Here is a 15,139-nt window from a genome sequence, read left to right on the forward strand (position 1 = left end):
AGCACTATACAGTATGTATGTAGGCTAGATGACACAACAAGTTAGTCAAGAACAAGGGAAAAGAAGGATCTTATTAAGAAAAAAACACACCACCACTATGAAAAAAATGTAAACTAATATTCAAATAATAAATAAAAAAATCAGATGACAGAACAGCACCTGGAATATGTGGGATGTTGAGCCAATTAACCCTAACATATGCTCCTCAGGATGGCTTGCCTCTATAAAGCCTTCTACACAGGATGAGAATATTGGACAAATGATTGTCTGTTTTTTGGGGGGGTTTGCATGATAGTCTCATTGAAAATGAAGAGGTTACTAAAGTTATGAAAATTCTCATAAGACAGAATACAGCTTTGGAAGTGACTTTATGTATTTTATTGTATTGTAATATATTTTTCATTTCCGAGCATGCGCAGTCTTGGTCACTCAATTTTATACTGATTAAACGAAAATCATCTGTTCTGTTATCGTACGAGAAAAATTTTCATGCTTGTTCCTTTTGACATTTTTGCATGAACTTCAGAGATCAGCTCTTGAAATCTGACTACTGATGGTCAGATGATCAGATGATTGCGCCTTAAACTGTATTTTTCATCCAATTTTTCCACCATGTGTATGAAACTTTAGTGTACAGTTTAACTCATTATCTTCCTCCCTATCTGCTATGTGTGTCATTTTTCAGCTACTTGTTTTATCTCACTGGGCTCCTCCACTTTTCACTTTAATAGTTATTGGGTGGAATGAGTATAGGGATTGCCAGAGCTCATTCACATGGATAGCAAGCTCTATTGCCCCACCTGAACAGTGATCTATATTTGTAAAAGAAAGTTTATAGCTAGTTTAATGATATTCTGGAGGTAATACAGCCACTTCCTGAATTAATTATTTTTTTCTTTTTTATCCCATGGGGGATTATGCCACAGTGTGGTGTGGTCCCATTGACTTCAATGGGTGAGTTTGGCTAGTGGCACCTCTTGCCAAGCTCAACAGACTGTGTAAAGATTGCTGCACTGTGTGCTGCAATGTGAAGAAAAGCATTGCAGCCACAGCAAGTTAAACAAACCTGTGTGGCCATCATGTCACATTTGTAGGTGGGAAGTTGGGGGGTCAGTAAAAAAGCAGATCATCCACCTGTTTTATCTCTCCCCAGTTACCCGCAAAAACGTATCCTTAGAAGGAATGTTTGTAGAATGGATTAGTTTACTATATTTATATATAATTTTCTGGGAGGTTATGATATTATTATTGCACATTATTATAGTTTTTATTTTTTTTACTTTCTAAAGCTGCCACATCCTGAGTAAAAAAGCCCATTAACTGCTAGGAGCTGCAGAGCGGGAAGCTTGCTCTCTGTGGGAAAGCAGTGCAGAGGTCCAACATACACTATATTGCTAAAAGTATTGGGACACCTGCCTTTACACACACATGAACTGTAATGGCATCCCAGTCTTAGTCTGTAGGGATCAATATTGAATTGGCCCACCCTTTGCAGCTATAACAGCTTCAACTCTTCTGGGAAGGCTGTCCACAAGGCTTAGGAGTGTGTCTATGGGAATGTTTGACAATTCTTCCAGAAGCACATTTGTGAGATCAGGCACTGGTGTCGGACGAGAAGGCCTGGCTCGCAGTCTCCGCTATCATTCATCCCAAAGGTGTTCTATCAGGTAGGTCAGAACTCTGTGCAGGTCAGTCAAGTTCCTCCACCCCAAACTCAATCATCCATGTCTTTGTTGACCTTTCTTTGTGCACTGGTGCGCAGTCATGTTGGAACAGGAAGAGGCCATACTCAAACTGTTCCCACAAAGTTGGGAGCATGAAATTGTCCAAAATGTCTTGGTATGCTGAAGCCTTAAGAGTTCACTTCACTGGAACTAAGGGGTCAAGCCCAACCCCTGAAAAACAATCCCACACCATAATCCCCCCTCCATCAAACTTTACACTTGGCACAATGCAGTCAGGCAAGTACCATTCTCCTGGTAACCACCAAACCCAAACATATCCATCGGATTGCCAGACAGAAAATCATGACTCTTCACTCCAGACAAAACATCTCCACTGCTCTAGAGTCCAGTGGCGGCATGCTTTACACTACTGCATCCAACGCTTTGCATTGCACTTAGTAGTATTATAACAAAGTGGAAGCAACTGGGAACAACAGCAACTCAGCCACAAAGTGGTAGGTAACGTAAAATGACAAAGTGAGGTCAGCGCATGCTGAGCTGCACAGTGCGAAGAATTCACCAACTGTCTGCAGAGTCAATAGTTAAAGAGCTCAAAACTTTGTGTGGCCTTCAGACTAGCACCACAATGGTGCATAGAGAGCTTCATGGAATGGGTTTCCATGGCTGAGCAGCTACATCCAAGCCTTACAGTTGACCATGGAATATTGAGTAGCAAGGAAATTTCACAGATGGATTTATTGCACAGGTGGTAACCTATTACGGTACCACACTTGAATTCACTGAGTTCCTTAGAGCGACCCATTTTTTCACAAATGTTTGTAGAAGCAGTCTGCATGCCTAGGTGCTTGATTTTATACACCTGTGGCCATGGAGGTGATTGGAACACCTGAATCCAATGATTTGGAGGGATGACCCAATACTTTTGGAAATATAGTGTATCTCCTACTAAGTCAGTCTTAGGCCCCTTTCAGACGGGACAGACCCCTTCGAGCTGATCCGCATGCTTAGTGGGTGATCTATTTGCTGATCCCCACTGAGCAGGCGGATGACAGGTGGAATAGGCCCTCCTTTTTTTAATGACCCTGGTATAATTGACAGAAGAGCTACTTCTGTGGTTAGACATGTACAGTTTGTTTTGTTCTGTATCCAAATTCTGAATTACAGTAGTAAAGAATTTAAACAAATCTGAAATAACGAAACAAAATTCTGCTGAAGATTCGAATGCGAAAACACATTTGAAAACAAATTACAATTCAAAAACAAATTTTATTTTGAAAACAAAAATAGAATAAAATAGAACAAAAAATAAATAAATAGAAAAGAATAGAATAGAATAGAAAAAATAAAATAATAGAATAGAAAAGATTATAGGAAAAAATAACAGAATAGAAAATAAAAGAATAGAACAGAATACAGTTGAAAATAATATAGTAAAACAGAACAAGAAAAGAAAAGAATCCATTAGAATAGAATAGAAAAGATTAGAATAGAAAATCAAAGAATAGAATAGAAAAGAATAGAATCAATTAGAATAGAATAAAAATAGAATAAAAAATAGAATAGAAAATCAAAGAATAGAACAGAAAATAAAGTAAAACAGAGCAAAATAGAACAGAAAATAAAGTAATAGAATCAATTAGGATATAATAGATTAGAATAGAATAGAAAATCAAAGAATAGAATAGACAAGATTAGAATAAAGAATCAAAGAATAGAATAGAATAAAATAGCATAGAAAAACAGCAGAATAGAATAAAATAGAAAGAATATAACTTCCTTACGAAATTCAAATTTTGAATAGAATAAATTTGAATTCAAACAGAATACATTAGAATAGAATATAAAATAATAGAATAGATTAGAAAAGGCTAAAATTCTTTACAAAAAATTGTGAGCTGTGCTATGGTGACATGAGTAGTGATCAACAAAGGCACTGCGAACATTTTGCTGAAATAGAAATTTCCAATATGATCATGCAACTCTTCATATAGCTCATAAACCATCAAAAATATGGACATATGGATTGTGGCTAATGGATTGTAATGTTAGAATTATTTTCAAATCCGTTAGCATTGTTTTCAAATCTATTAGAATTGTTTTCAAATCTATTAGAATTATTTTCAAATCCGTTAAAATTATTTTCGAATCCAATTGAAATTTTGAATTTGGTCGAATTCAAATAAAACGAATTCCGAAAAACGAATTAAACAAATTTAACTAATTGAAGTAAACTAAATTAGTCAAATAACAAATCGAAACAAAACAAAACACATGCAATGTGTTATATTGAATTTTTTAATGGAGAGTAAATACATCCAATACCTCATATATTTGGTTGTATACCTTCTGTATCATGCCCAGACAAGTACCCATCAAAAAATTTGGGATAGCTACAAATTCAATTCATCATTATCTGCTAGTTTTATGCTAACTACGTTTCTCTATATAAATATTCTGTGAAAAATGCAGGGAACATTTGCAATGATGTAATGTCTATTGTTCATCTTTTTCTGATAAATCACTCCTATTATCCCATATTGGAGTTTTTCATTATTTACAGGCAGAGTGTAACAAAATAAACTAGTTTATAATATAAAAGCAGATAATAGGCAAGGCTAAGGCTAGATTTTGGCAAGATTTGTGTGTACTTTATACACTTAAATAATCACTCCAAATTACACCTGTGCAAGTTAATTGGTTTTGTCTCTCTGTAAATACATTTTCAATTAATCTTTCTTTTCCAGATTTAATTCCTGTAGAACACTCAATGTGTGAGTGGCTTGTGTAAAAACTACTACCAAATACTCATAAAGATTTCACACTTACAAAAAATGCTGTTTTTTTATGTGTTCTCCAAAAAAGGTATTGATTTACATTGTTGAACAGAATCATCATCTATCTTCATCTGAATGTTTGGTTCTTCATTATTAACATCTCCCCACTCCATGTCAGTTTCCCCTTTCAGCTTACAAGGATACCCCTCTCTGTTTCCTGTATCATGAGCAGTTTCCCTCTCCCTGATGGGTTCTTCAGAATGAAAAATATGTGAAACATTTAATAGGCAAAATGAAGCCATTTTATAATAGAAATGCTGGAGATTCTATGATCTCAGATACAGAGATTTCACCAACTGAGATATAAAAAGCCAGTGAGTGGGGGGCATGGCATGGATATGTAGAGATGTATCTTCTTGGAGTGCCTGGCTTCTTCACAGCTTACACCGCTCGTCCTACCTTCTACGATGGCATGTTATCAGCAAGAAGCACAAGACTAAATCTGTGCACAAGCTATCTCAGTCCTCGGCTCCAGGGACAGAGATTCATTGCTTTTTCCCAAGATCTCAGAGGTTCTCCAAGCCATCTCTCTGCTATGGTCCCACTATCCTCTTTGGCACCATTGGGGACTTTGGACGCTTTCTTGGACACCCCGGTGGCTCTATTCTCAGGACTCATCCTCCAGTTGGAGGACTCACATCTCCAAGAACTGCAAGCTCTCTGGACAGATGTGTAAAACCTCTCTACTCACATCTCAGCCAGAGAATACTCTACATCTATATGAACATAAAATATGCAGTGCTAAAAATTAGACAATAAAAGAGGTAATAAAGTGTACATGATATACGTGTGTAAATAAGCAAAATGACTTGGTGCTGAGACCAATGATGTAAAGCGATATCATATATCCTGAGGAAAAGGTGTATATAGTAACATTGGTGACAAAGTCAGTCTAACCAGTGGTATTGAGAAATGATAAAAACAATCCGTGACATCTGTGGCTTAGAAAGTGAATGTTGATTGCACTAACGAGAATTTTATGCGCATTGGAGTAAATCAGACCTACTTCTGGCCATCTGGATCTGGGGAACTGCAACGTGAATGGTCACCAGGTCAGCAGCATCCAGGTGCTATGCGTCCGAAGGTAGAAAGCTCATCTCCAGGTATTCCGTCATCAACCTCTCATGTGTCAGGAATCACCTTAGGGAGGGCTTGCAGAACAAACACGCCCAGAAGAGAGGTATCCAATAGTGTAGTATTTTATTAAAGAGTGTAATATAAAAACAGGTAAACAACTTACATTTAAAATTCCGAGATGGCCGCCGGTCGTTCATAAGGACCGTGCGTGCTAAGGTCACTGTGTGGGGGCACCTCCCTAACACGTTTCCTGTGAGTACACTTTTTCAAAGGGCTTGTTTGTTCTGCGAGCCTTCCCTAAGGTGGTTCCTGACACATGAGAGCGTGCAACATCCCCCTGGTGGTTGATGACGGAATACCTGGAGATGAGCTTTCTACCTTCGGACGCATAGCACCTGGATGCTGCTGACCTGGTGACCATTCACATTGCAGTGCCCCAATGCGCATAAAATTGCGCTATCTGGTTAGTGCAATCAACATTCACTTTCTAAGCCACAGATGTCAACGATTGTTTTTATCATTTCTCAATACCACCGGATAGACTGTCTTTGTCACCAATGTCCCTATATGCACCTTTTCCTCAGGATATATGATATCGCTTTACATCATTGGTCTCAGCACCAAGACATTTTGCTTATTTGCAGACGTATATCATGTACACTTTATTACCTCTTTTATTGTCTAATTTTTAGAGCTGCATATTTTATGTTCATGTATTTTATGAGGAATTCTATGAGATCTTACCTTTTATGCTAGCAGCATCTTACCATTTGCCATATTTGATCCACCCAGCGCTCGTTTACTACTTTCTATTTTAATCCTCTACATCTGCTTTGGAACAGAAGGTTGCAGCTCTGGAGCTGGCTCAAATACAACAGGCCGGCACCACAGTGGCACTGCAACTTCATTTGGAGGACCTGGAAGACTGGAGCAGCCAAAACAACTTGTGACTCCAAGACCTCCCTGAAGCCACGGACCCATAGACTTTCCATGACACTGTTATAGCCAGCCTCTATAGAGTCCTGGATACTGCCCCCCATCTATGTTGGAACTGGACAGGGTTCACAGAGCCCTGAGCACCTGCTCCTTAGACCTGAACAGGCCTGGAGACATCATTTGTCATCTTCATCACTACACCCAGAAAGAGGCCATCCTTCAGAAAGCCTGGGAACTGGGCACAGTGGACTTTGACAGTGCCGCTGTTAAGCCTTACTGCTTCCAGTTCTTGAAAAAGCTCAGCAGCTGGGACTCACAGATAGGGATTTCCTCTGGCAGTTACTTTCTGGAAGGGCCCACTAGCCTACACTTTGAGATCACCAGCGGACCTGTCAGACCTTCTCGCCTTCATGGAAACTGACCCGATCCAGGTACCAGATTGGCTTCAATTTTTACCCCGAGCCTCAGGACACCTGGGCACAGGCTCTCCACAGTTGGGAATGCCTCCCCTGTCCTCCTAGACCACTCCCAGATGCCTGCTCTGGAGGGCTTAAGAGAATCTTGATTCCTGTTGGCCCAGGGTCATGAGGCTATTTTTCTTGACTCTGTTGCTACTCCTGGGAAGCCTCTTCCATTTATGACTTGCCTTATTTACCATCAGATGTGAATGACGCTACAACCACCAGGCGTTGTAGCGGTGGTGGATCCTCCTAAAGTTGCCAACTCTTCTGGTTTGCACATAGACCTAATGTTTTTACCACCTTTTCTTTACAGGTGCCCTTTCACACCTCAGTGAAGGACTTTGTGCCTCAGTGTTTACATTCTGTCCTGTGCAGTACAAGATGTATTGACCGTGTATAGGTTCTAGGGAACAGATAGCCTTATATTTGAATAAGAGGGCTTAGCTCCTCAATGTTTATAACCCCCGGGAGGTACTCCTGGGGGGGTACAACTTATATATTATTTTCAACTCAGAGCCTTACGTGGTGTTATTTCTATGCTGGAGACCATGTTCCCTTGCCCCTGTTGCCTCCTATTTCCCTTTATTTTTCTTTTCCCGTTCTTCTTTTACATTTCATTCTACCTTTGCTTCTCCTTTACCTCTGCTTTTTTCTCCCCCCTCCATTTTTTTTATTCATTCTTCATTTCCTCTCACCTACCCCTTCTACACCAAATCTACCCTCTCACCCCCCCCCCCACCCTCTTTCTCTCCACCAGCTCCAACTTTCCTTTAAATTCAAATGGTTGGACATTGCTTTAAAATATCTAGGTACATTTATTCTGGCTAGCATCCCCCATACCTTTTGAGCTTAACTTCCCTCCGCTCCTCAACACGATTCGTGCTATACAAGATAAGTGGCAACACAGTTAAGACTCCTGGTTTGGGAGATGCAATATAGTCCAAATGTCCATTCTGCTGAAATTCTATATTTGTTCCAGGCATTACCCATCTCCCTACAATCCAGTTATCTTAAAAAGGTTAACTTCCTTCTCACTAAATTCGTCTGGGCTGGAAGGAAGCCTCGCCTTCGTCGCCGCCTCTTGATGTTCCCTAAACAAGTTGGAGGATTGGCAGTTCCCGACCTTCATAAATATTACCAGGCAGTACATCTTGGCTGCCTCATAGACTGGTGCTGCCGTGGGGAGATTAAACTTTGGCCAAGATTATATCAGGCCCAAGGAGAATTGTCGCTCTGTTGCTTCCTGTGGTGCTATAAAGAGGTGTTGTCATCTTTCAGGACACACCCCTTGGTGAGCACCACTGCTCACATTTGACTCCAATTATTCTCTACCACTAATGTGTCCTTTTTGTACTCCCTCCCCATTGTTCCTAATTTTGGGTAATCCTGGCTTTGCACCAGGTGTGCAGGATGGTACTTTTTGTTTGCTGTCTTCATACAGGCATTTTCAGGCCTCTCAATTTTTAATTGCCGTGGACTGGTCCTCTATTTCGTGCCTAAATGATTCCAGGGGGCCTTTAGGTTGGACTTCTGAAGAGCAATGCAACTGCGGCATTATTTATGCTCCTTGCCTCCCTCCTCCATCTTCAGCCTTGACGTGACCTCATTTGAGGGTATCTGTTTGGAACAAGGCACCTTACCCCATACGCTTTCTAAAATGTATGCTCTTTTGATTACGCCCCAGCGGATTACCGTCCTCACTTTTTGGACAAATGGAATGTGGATTTGGGTTGTTCCTTCAACGACTCTCAGATACAAACGTAATTTGTTTTGCGTTAAAATCTTCCATCTGTACAAAGTTTCAAGAAACAAACTTTAAGATCCTCACTAGATGGTAATGTACCCCAGTCCTCTTGTATAAACATTTCCCAAACACAACAGATAAATGTTGGCACTGCCAACGGGATTGAGGTACATTGTTGCACATTTTTTTCCTGTCCTAAGCTGACTAGTTTTTGGACAGAGGTTCGCTGCTTGACCCAAACATTCACTGACTATTTGGTGCCAAATAACCTGGCCTTTTTCCTTTTACATGCCTCTAGTATCCTTGCCAGAGTATACAAAAAATCAGTCCTTTGCCACCTTCTTAACGCTGCGAAATCTTTCATTCCCCTCAAATGGAAAAGTACACAACCTCTGTCCATTTCGACTATGGCTCATGAAAGTGGAAGATTGAATCATATAGAGGATCTGTTCCTGACCTCATAGCACAGAAGAGAGATATACTCCAAAACATGGGGTTTGTGGAATATGTTCATCAATTCTGAGAAGGGTAACGCCCTCTTTGAACCGGGCCCTGCTGAATGAAGAGTGATTATCTACTTTCCTTGGATCAGAACCCTCTCCCCCTCTCCTCTTTTTTCCACCTCTCCCCAGAATCCCCCATCCCTTTTTTTCTTCTTGTTTCCTTTCTTTCTAGTTCTTTTCTTTTTACCTGTTTTGCTTTGCTATTTTATTAATTTAATAATAAACAAAAAAAAAACAAACAAAGAAAAAAGGGCCATGGGACAGTACCATTATTTCCCCGTGCAGGGACTCACAGTTCCTTGTTTCGCGGGTACAGGATTCAGGTGGTTTGGGACATGCATGTTACCTTTTTTGGTGAAATCATTGCCTATTGGGCTTTACTGTTTTCTTTCATTAAAGATTTGCTCTCAGGATTGATATAGTGGCCCTGCTTGTCATACTGTGGACATTCTATCGTGTCTTTTACCTTATATATTCTGCTGTTGCACTGGCTTTAGCCTTTGTATCTGGAAACATTTATGTTATCTGTCATGGTTGCTGCCTTGTGTTAATAAACTTAAATTTGAAAAAAAAAAACTAGTGAGTGATACAGTCTGCAAGTTTAATTCTCAAAATATTAGTTTTTGTAAACCTAACGCAAGGTTCTCCAAACTTTTCAGTACAAGGGCCACATCATATATTTTACAAATATTTGTGGGCCAAAAAAACAGTTTTAAAAATGAATGACAAAAAGTAAATACATTCAGTCTGCACCTTTCTCATCAGAATCAACTTTAAATCAGTCATCCTGGTTTACCGCAACTAGTTTTATACCATAAAACAATCCTGCTAGCTAGAGTCATAGATTGGTTTCATCAAGGTTCCCATAAGTAATGAGTAACTATAGAATTCCTTATTTCTTTCCTAGGGACCTTTTATGATTTGATTCCTCAGTGAGACATGATAAAAGGATAATCTCCCCTCAGACTGAGGCCACAGTCTTGTGCTGGCTGTAGAATATTTCTTCTTATAAATTATCCACAATTTCTGGTCTGCTGAACCCTATCCTAGACAACCTACAGTTCACATATGGCCTCCATTCGAAAGGTGTGGGAATTTGGAATAGAATGTTTTGGCCTCAACTATACCACATTCTTTCCTCTATGGGCATCCTTTCACTTATGGTACTCTACTCTCAATGTCAAAATAAAAGCACCCTTTGGTTCCGCAATGGACTACTATATAACATCCATAAGTCTCTTATACTATATCAAAATCTTCACCGTCCTTGGACATCTTTTAAGCATCTATGCATACAGGATACCCCTCCACAACATATGATATCACAGCTAAATCGCCTCCTGCAACACAGTAAGTTTCCACCTATACTTCCTTTCCAAATATAGTGGGAAACAGATTGTAATACTTGTTTTTCATATAAAGATTGGAGCAAAATGTTCACTAGCCCGTATTCCGTTTCTGTCTCCTCTAAAGCTCAAGAACACAACTGTAAAGTTCTTATACAGGCACAACTCTTCATATTTGGAGGAGATGCTTACAAATCATAACCCTTTGGAATATAGTCTTTGACATCTACAATGCTTGTTATTCCACAACATATCAGAATACTCCTCAAATAGCCTTACGGTCCCTGATCCCAGTCTCTTTACGATCAACAAAACATTCTCTTTTCAGGTTCTTTTTGATAGTGGTTTGACAGGTCATTCCCAAACCCTGGAAATCTCAGATGATTCCCACTCTTTCAGAGTGCTTTGAGGCCCTGTAGGGCATTGCTCGCATGGAGTGCATGATAGCTCAAGACACTGATACTATTGAACAGTGGATGGCGTGACAGGTACATATAGAATATGATAAATTCAAATTCTGTTTTCCTAGTGACTTCCCTGAACCTCGTTGCAATGGATCAGACTAATGCGAGCCACCTCATTGGTTGTCCCATAACTCACCCCCCCTCCCTTTTTTCCTTTCTCTCTCTCTCTTCTTTTTGAATTTCTCTCTATACTGGTTGTGTCGCTACTCCTAACAGCATCCATATTGTTCTTCGCAATTATGCAAACATTATATCATTATTCTGTGTGAATTGTATATAGCTGTCTGTACTTCTATTGTTCATACCATGCCAACATCAACTGTTTTGTTACATTTCATGCAAGTACCAATTTCACTGAGTCATCTTTACATAAATGTCTCCCCTTACAGGGCTCCCATCAGAGTCATCTATACATAAGGGTCCCCATCAGTGTCCCCTGTACATCAGGGTCCTCTTTACATTTGGGTCCCCATCAGAATCCCCCTTACATTAGAGTTCACATCAGTTAGTAATTTACTGATTGATTTTAATAATTATATTTTGATCCTTTTATTTTTATAAAACTTCTTTAGAACAGATTTTCTCAGCCTTGTCAGGTACAAATTTTAACCAAACTGCACCTAAACACAGGACAGCATACAAAATGTACATGCGAGTCAGATATTTAACCCTTTTGCTGCCATACCCTATTCTCCACTTTAAAACTTGGATGGCTGGACCATTTTTTTGCAATTTTTCTCTTTTTTTTCATTTTTTACTTACAGTTTTCAGTGTTTGTAAAAGACCTCCCAAACCATAAATGTTCTGAAACTTACGAGTGGTAAAATACAAAGATGTACTAATTCAGAGTTTACTTATGCGTTACTACCTTCCAATTAACATATTTAATTAATCATTTTTCTGTCAGTAGTACATATTTCACTGTAGGGAATATGAGCCACATTGATTCATACTAACACTGCAAAATACAAAGATGGTGTAGCACTTACCTCCGGAAGGGCTGCTGAGAATATATCCAGGTCTCCCACAACAATTCAGAGACTCAGTCACAAACACAGTTCCATGCACACCAACATTTCAGGCTCAGTATGTATTGCTGAAGAACTTTAACAGAAGAGGGGTTTCGGATCAAAGGATGCCTCAAAACCTTAGCTGCAATCAATGGACAGACTTCCTAGTAGAAAATCCTTACAGGAGCAGCACACACTCCAGTCCCAAATCAAGCCTTGCTTACAATGTTCCAGGAGCTGTCTGCCACCCAGCATCCACAGGTAGATCTTCAGTGAGGGAAATAGGTCTTTCTCAAGACCAAATATTCAGGACAGTGCCTTCCAGCAAAACGTACATTAGTCTTAGTAGCTCTCTCCTAGGTGCAGCAGCCCCAGGATAACTGAAACCCTCCTTGGAGAGGAAAAAACATGCTGTAAAGGCCTCCCAACCATTTATTACCTCCCTAGCAACCTTATGGATGCCTCCATCCAGAGATTAGCTGGGGCATGATAAATATTCATGCTGGCTTCTTGACTCTTCCTGACCTAAATTCTGGAAGCTTTGCCCAGAAGCAGGTGAGATAAATCAAACACCCAGCCCAGGAAACCCTGAACAGACAAAATTATTCAATCACTGCCCCACTCACCACAGTGAAGCCAAAACTACACCTGTGCTACTGATTATTATTATTATTATACAGGATTTATATAGCGCCAAAAGTTTGCTCAGCGCTTTACAATATAAAGGGAGACAATATAGCAACAATACAGTTAAATACAAGAGGGATAGGAGGGCCCTGCTCCTTGGAGCTTACAATCTAGGAGATTATATAGGTCCCATAATAGCTGTGCAAATGTTTATCAGACAATGTTGTAGACAAAAATAATCAAAAATAATTATTACCGATCACAAACATAACATATGTAAATAAAATTCCTACTAAATTCCTATAAAATCTAAAAGCTAAAACTGTATCAAGGTAATAAAAAACAACTATTTGCACATTTCAAATTGTGTCTTTTTTGCAAAATGGTGAAATTCATAGGTACACAAACTGTAAATAAATGACTTAGGCTATAAATTTGGAAGTTGACGTCACATCTAGAATATGTGTTGTGGTAGTGCCCAATCTGCAGGGCCATGTGTTCACTGCATTTTTGTGCGTTACAATAACATTTTGCAGAAATAAATTATTTTGCAATGCAGCATGTTACAACGAATGGAAACGTGTCATTAAGCTGCCACACATAGAGTTTACAGACAGTGATCAGTTCTTTTTTCTCAGAGAATAGGTGCATAACCCCTCACTTAGTACAGAACTTTCCCTACATATGGTTAAAAATCCCTCCCACACAATACAAAGATTTCCCTCTGCACAGTACAGAGTCCCCCAGAGTGTGTGGGGGGGCTGTACTTTGGGGTCTCTGTACTGTGAGGGGGGGCTCTGTATTGCCCACACAGCAATGGAGCTCCCCCACAGTACAGAGACCCCACAGTACAGCCCCCCCCTACACCCACACAGTACAGAGCCCCTCCACACAGTAAAGAGCTCCCCACTGCACAAAGCCTCTCCAAGAGGCTCCTTATACTCCTTCAAGAGTATAAAGATGTATGAATGGCCCAGTTTGCATCCAGAATGTGCAGCATCTGTCAGCCTATTATTAAACTGTAGCCACATTGTGGCTCTACACAAACCTGTGACTTCCAGGGGCAGAAATATGTTCTGAGTGTCAATGAGGCCCTATCTCTATTTTTGTATTTTTTTTCTTTTACTTTTTTACTGTCTTTTTAGAGGGGGTTTTGGTGAAACCTATATATATTTGGAACCCATATATTTTAATTTTGGAAAAGAGAAAGAGAATGGGGACACAGATTCCTCAATCTCCTTCTCGTCTGCAGCTGCAGTGAATGAATAGGGAGCACATGGAAGTACGGAGGCTTCCTGTTCAATCACAAACTGAAGACATATGTTATAAATAAGCATGTGATCATGTGAAATGTGTTAACAGCTTTGTACATGTCCTGGTGCTTTTTGTATCCGATGGATCAATAAATTAACTGTTACATTTCATCAGTCCTTCGGTATGCATCTAACCCTTCTTCCTCATTCCAAACTAAAGACATAGTAAACACTGTTTACTATGCTTCAATTATGAATGAACACAGGAGTGACTGGTAATGCTCACTGTCTTTGTCCATTTAGGAAAGGAGAAAAATGGGTTTGTAAAAGAGACATGTCCCCCCATTCTAGGCATGGAATGAACACGTTGGTGACATATTGCAACAACTATCTTTTTCCATTCCTCAAGAATGACTCTTTTACACCCTGGATGCTGGATGGAGAGTGATGCTCAACTTGTCTCTTCAGAATAGGTGTTTGTCTGATCAAGAGACATACTTGGCCACTGAATCACTTTCATCCTGTTCTTCCTCAGAAATGCAGCAGTGGCCTTAGATGTGTGTTTTGGATCATTGTCATGTTGGAAAAGTGCATGACGACCAAGGGCACGGAGTGATGGTAGCATCTTCTCTTTCAATATAGAGCAGTACATCTGTGAATTCATGATACCATCAATGAAATGCAGCTCCCCGGCACCAGCATCGTGTATGCAGCCCAACAGAAGGACATTTTTCACTGTAGACACCATGCATTTTTCTTTTTACTCCTCACCTTTGCGATGCAATACAATTTTGAAGCCATCCGTTCCAAAAAACATTTACCTTGGTCTCATTACTCAATAGTACAGAGTCTCAGAAGTCCTTCTTTTTCAGCATGGGCACTGGCAAATTCTAGGTGGACTTTTTTTGTGCATGGGCTTTAGGAGAGGCTTCCTTTGTGGATGACAGCTATGCATCCCTTTCCTCTGCAGTGTATGCAATATTGTGTCCTGGGAAACAATCACCCCAATTTGGATTTATACTTTTTTAGCTAACTGCAGTGAACTTGCATGGTGATTTTCTTCAACCGTTCTCATCAGAAGATGCTCCTGTCGAGGTGTTACCTTCTGTGGATGGCTTGGATGTCTCTGTGAGGTGGTTGCTGTTCTATCTTTGTTACATTTTTGTATCACGTTTGCTACAGTATTCTTACTGATAAGT

The 15,139-nt window shown here is 39.9% G+C and overlaps 1 pseudogene; it reads left to right on the forward strand.

Moving 5' to 3' along the window:
* The first annotated feature begins 6,414 nt into the window (after window positions 1–6,414).
* On the forward strand, window positions 6,415–7,053 carry LOC149451150 (uncharacterized; annotated as a pseudogene).
* The last annotated feature ends 8,086 nt before the right edge of the window (window positions 7,054–15,139 follow it).

This window comes from Staurois parvus, unplaced genomic scaffold, assembly GCF_062004578.1.
Source record: "Staurois parvus isolate SC_StPar_1 unplaced genomic scaffold, SC_StPar_1.0 ptg000548l, whole genome shotgun sequence".
In the NCBI taxonomy this organism is placed as follows: Eukaryota; Metazoa; Chordata; class Amphibia; order Anura; family Ranidae; genus Staurois; species Staurois parvus.